General features: G+C 38.6%; 1 long non-coding RNA gene across 1 annotated transcript in view; it reads left to right on the top strand.

The window, feature by feature from the left end:
• Window positions 1-651: 651 nt before the first annotated feature.
• The window catches only part of LOC106455927 (uncharacterized), a 6,190-nt gene continuing 1,389 nt past the window's right edge, over window positions 652-5,452 (top strand). Inside the window, exons 1-3 of the long non-coding RNA XR_001290485.1 lie at window positions 652-750; window positions 3,208-3,249; window positions 3,571-3,646. This is a non-coding gene — a long non-coding RNA (uncharacterized LOC106455927). The remainder of the gene's footprint in view (window positions 751-3,207; window positions 3,250-3,570; window positions 3,647-5,452) is intronic.

Here is a 5,452-nt window from a genome sequence, read left to right as displayed (position 1 = left end):
GTGTTAATGCACTGGTAAGGAGGAAAGACATCAGCAATGATCTGACATCATTTCATTTACAAAATTTAACACTCTTCAGCCTGTGGGGCTGCGAAATAATGACTGTTGCTCCAAACCGCTTCCAGTACTTATTCCCAAGTGGTGCTGTGTAGCAGAAAGCACTCAATAAGTGCTACTTTCAACTGTGAAACAGCACACAAACACATTATTAGTAAAAGAAAGGTTATGGAAGGTGTTCTGTGAAGGTGTTTCATATGAAGACCACATTTAATAATACCCATTGTCACATCTGGTTCACACACTTATTTTCCATACAAATCAACTTTGCTGCACGTACACTTCTGACTCGAGTTCCACCAGAAGTCACATTTGTTTAAGTTTTTAGATCGCTTCGACTGCTGTGCCTTGGAGAGATTTTTGTAGTAATAAAATAAAAAACAGGAAGGAGAAGAAAATAAAACTCTTCTGTTATATCCTCTGGATATACTTAAGCAGACAGAAAAAATATAAAAGCTTACAATGCCTTTTGCTCAATTGCAGAGGAAAGAATGGGAGATTAGTGGGGGGATCTTCACTGGTACAAAAGGAGCAGTATAAATGTTCTTTCCCTTTTTGTTCCTCATGGCTGATTTTTTTTGCTTGCAGGTTCACCATCTGCCACAAGACAGAGGTGATCAAGAACACACTGAACCCAGTGTGGCAGTCCTTCACCATTCCTGTTAGAGCTCTCTGCAATGGTGACTATGACAGGTCAGAAAACATGATCAAATTTATTATCGAGGTATTTTATGACTATTTAGAAACCTTCAGAGATCTTCCATGTTGTAAGCTATTTGTTTTCTCTGGGTAAAGTAAGAACAATCGGGCACAGATAGACTTTTAAGTGGATGACATCGCCTGTTGCTGGGGCGGTCAGAATAATGCCAGCAGTCGGTCGTGGTGTCCCAGGGACCAGCACTGGTGTTATTGAGACTGACCTAGTTTGAAGACAGCCCTGTGTTACATATTCAGTCATGCTGGACCATGCTGAGCATTTGTTAAGCCACTGACTACAGAAATGCACAGTGCCACCGTTGCTATAACAAGGACTCCTGTCATAAATCTGACAGATTTTTGTGAATTCATCACATTTTATATTTGAACCACTTTAAGCCGGTTGATTTATATATAACGTTTTGTGATGTTTATCAATATTTGAGACTTTCTAGCTGTATGTAATGCTACAGCTATTGCTGTAATGCTAATGCTACAGCTAATGCTATTGAGGAAAGGCTGGTTGGAGACCACAGCACAAACAAAATTGTTGTGATCATGTGCAACAAACTTTCAATCTTGTTGCCTTTAAAATATTTTTCTTCAAAGACAGAGAACAGATCTGAGACCATTTGCAGTCATTTGCAGTCTTCAAAGGGACTTTGCTTTGTTAGGACGGAGATAAAACTGGAATTAGATGGAGTCATTGGCTATCAGTCTTTTAACAATTTGTGACTTAATGGGGTGAAATTGGCAGTTACATGCCTGTTTGTGACAGTATGTCAAAAACACGGAAATTCACATTAAGCAGTCCAGCCAGGACTTCATACATTTAAAACAGAAATTCCAAATAGTTATATATTTATTGCAAGACTGCAATTTAAGTGCAACATATTAGTAACTGATTCTATAAACATTTCAACATCTGAAGAAAACCTGCAGAAAACAGTCATAGACGTAAATGAATGGTCGTAAAAGTGGGACTGTTCGTGACTACAAGGAAAACTCAAGAATCGACATTTCCACATTTAAAATCAGAGTGAAGAATTCCATATTACAACAAGTTGATAAGTTCAAATTATTTGGATTGCAAAGTCAAAAAAAGCTTTCTTTGACTTAGCAAAGATTTTAGATGATTGATAAATTTCCTTCAAGTCAAAGTGATTCCTTGATGACTATATATATATCTTCATGTATGGAAATGGAGCTGGGACAATAAATAAGAAAACTGTAGACACCATTAACTTCCTAAGACCCGAACTCTTTCATGGCATGCATTTTTAACTTCTCTTTGCTATTTGGACTGATTGGGACCTGATGAATGTAAAAACAAAGAATTACCTGATTTGTTTTACCTGATTTTTGTTTCTGAGAAAAATCAGATCCACATATGAGGACATTTGTTTTAAATTTCGATAGGACAGTGGAATGTCCTCGTAAGTGGATATCAGGCCCTTGTAGAGCATAATTGTGTATTTTGGTCTAGACAACCCAAAATGTGATGTCCACATATGTGGATGCCAGGTCATAGGAGGTTAAGGCAGCAGAGAAGTGGTTCGTCAGCAGATGATGAGAATGTCATACATGGAAAGACTGACTATTGAAGAGCTTTTCAAAAAGAGCAAAGACCAGAAAATGTCTATGTAAAAATGTCAGAAAGCAAGATTCTTTGGACACATAATGAGAAGCGACTTTGACTATGACTTTGTACATGTGGAAAAATCTAAGGCAAGAGAAGCAAAGGCAGAAGAAGAGAAACCCAGACTGGAAAAAGAAAACCTCGAATATGTTCCTGCACTGTTTGACTGAGAGAGCACCTTGGAGGACCATGGCCACCAACACCATTCAGCAAGGCACTTACGAAGAATGACACAGGCACTTGCTTTTCTATAGGACTATAACAAGGATACAAAAGGTCGGCAACCAGTTGAGTTTCATTCATTGGTGCAGACTTACTGAGACAGTTTGAAATGTGTGAATAATCTGAGGTTATAAATGACACTGCTGTTGTTTGGAGACAGGGAGACCTGTGCAGTTACTTCGTAATGGAAACCAACAACCTCTGGACGACCAGTTGGTCACCACAACTAGTTTTAATCATTCACTGAATGTGAAAACTGCAATTTACTGGGAACTGACTATTTGTCCTAGTTGTGAAAAGGAGGGTGCCATAACAACCAACTGAATGGAAAATGTCATTGGCTCCATGCAGATCATAAATAAGCAGCTCTCTGCTAGCTGTGGTGCCAAACAACATGCAGCACATTTGGCTGTTCATGAAGCTGAGATGATGCTTCCAAGGTTATATGTGGAAATTTCTATTCATTTTTTCTCTGAAATCTGAAATTGAAATCAGCTCTATCTGCTCCTGATATGATGGCGTAAAACTTGAGGTTCAAGTTTCTCACAAAAAACCCACGGCCTTCAAAAATAATATGTGCTTGTCTGTTTCAGAACTGTGAAGGTAGACGTCTATGACTGGGATCGAGATGGAAGGTAAGAGCATTCGCAGATAAGCACTCACTACACCTTCAGACACTGATCCCTCGTGTTAGAAGGGAGTGAAATGTCTTGTTTACAGTCTGTGAGACAAACTTGGTGGTGAAGAGCTTGAGGGGTTTTGACACAATGTGCTACAAAACTTATGCTGCAAGGACAGATAGGCCTGATTTGGAGATTAATAGGAACAATTCCATATTTGACAGTTATTAAGAAAGAAAAAAATATATAGCTCTGTAGCTCAGATGAAAAAAACGATTTATGTAAAAAAAAATTGTGTTCCTGCTTGCTTTTCTGTGTGGGTGCTGTCTGCTGTAGCCATGACTTCATCGGCGAGTTCACCACCAGTTACAGAGAGCTGTCTCGGGGGCAGAACCAGTTCAATGTCTATGAGGTGAGACACAACATGGAGATGGCTTGTTATTTCATACCACCGTCATCATATAAAGACCTCGCAAATCCAATTTAGGTGATTTTAATCTCTAACAACCTCGAACCCTCACAATGGCACAATTTTTTTCTAAACTGAAAGATTGGATTTCAAGTGATGAATGTAAAAACAAATAAAATGAAATAAAAAATGTAAAAGAATGAAGCTGAAGGTTATGAAACCTTCAGCTGAAAGGATAATTTCCGGAACATATAAACAGACAGGTAATTGAAAATACAAAGTCGTGTATTTTTACATACCTTGTTATGACTTTGGCATTGTCACAATAATATATGGATTTAGCATATGCAGTAATGATTTATTGTCCATAATTTAAAAAAAGTTTTCACATTTATAAGGTTGCATTGTGCTAACTTTGTATTCCTACCTGAAAGAGAGAGCTTCCTAGCTAAGGGGTTAGCACTGATTCCCACTAAAGGACACTTTTCATATATACAGTATAACAAGTTCCATCACATTTGTACATTGATTTTAGAGTATCACAGAGAGGAGGGGGTTCAGCTAGCATAAACAGCACTGATTTCCAGAGTATGTAACAAGGACACGTACTACTGCACAACTGTGTTTTGTTTCTAGACTTCTAGATTACTGTAGGAGCTAGACTTCCTTATAGTTTTATGCTATTGAGCAAAGGTTCTGTGGGGAATAAACGCACAGAGAATGTATCATCACATTTGCAAGGGCCACAATGCATTTGAAACACAAAAGAATTGGTATTTATAATATAATATGATCGTCACACAATGATACAGGTAGTTGCCTGAGGTAGAATCAAACCAGGGCCCTTATATTAGCCCTTTAACATATGAGTCCCTTTCTCAACAAACTGAACCATCTTGGTGGTCCATTGGAAGCTTTTTCACTCATTTTTAGTCCAGTCCTTTAATCCTTTAATCCTGCCTGACTATTTTCAGAGAAACTTTTTTGTTTGTTTGTTAAGCTACTTAACACTGACCTATGAATCATTCAAGCACAAAAAATGCACCTGGGTCATTCCTAGTATTTAGTGCCATTTGAGTCTTCATGATAGAAGCAAGTGCACTACACTACAAACTCCCCTATTGCACAGCCTGACACATAGTATTTTTGCGCCAACAAGGTGATTCACAATGAGCTGTTAGTGAAAAATTGGCTGATATGCTATTTGTGGTATACCTCGACATGGTGTGCAGTGTGTCCTTAAAAATGTTGAGGAAGCTGGACAAAAGAAGAAGTGACGTACCTAAAAAAATATATCTGCATCACAAAGTCATGTCCTTAAGAAACAGGAAAAAAATCCAGCAAAGACTTAAGAGATACATCTGGCACGTCATAGATCCGTCTTCTCTTCACCAAATCCTCATCAGAAATGGTCTCAGTGGAAGGGTGGATGCCAGGAAACTAAGAAAGGGAAAAAGGGAGAAAGGGCTGAGGTATGCCAAGTTACACAAGAACTGGGCTGAAAATCAGTGGTAACACCATCCAAATTTAAAAGTTTCACTTCAAGTTGTTGTGAATATTCATGAAAGAGGTCAGTAGAGAGATGCAGCACTGAGTGTCTGTAGCTGACTGTAAAACACAGTGGAGACTCTGTGGCTCCTGTCAAAGGTGATGAAGTCCAGACAAGCAGATTTTAATCAGCCATGGGATGCACTGTTAACATTACACCAGTATACGCCATGAAATAAATAATATCAGTCATTACACACACACACACACACACACACACACACACACACACACACACACACACACACACACACACACACA

This window comes from Pundamilia nyererei, unplaced genomic scaffold (assembly GCF_000239375.1).
Source record: "Pundamilia nyererei isolate P.nyererei 1_Seehausen unplaced genomic scaffold, PunNye1.0 scaffold00116, whole genome shotgun sequence".
Taxonomy (NCBI): domain Eukaryota; kingdom Metazoa; phylum Chordata; class Actinopteri; order Cichliformes; family Cichlidae; genus Pundamilia; species Pundamilia nyererei.
Note: the sequence above shows the minus strand (reverse complement) of the source record. Positions and strands in the feature narration are given on the sequence as shown.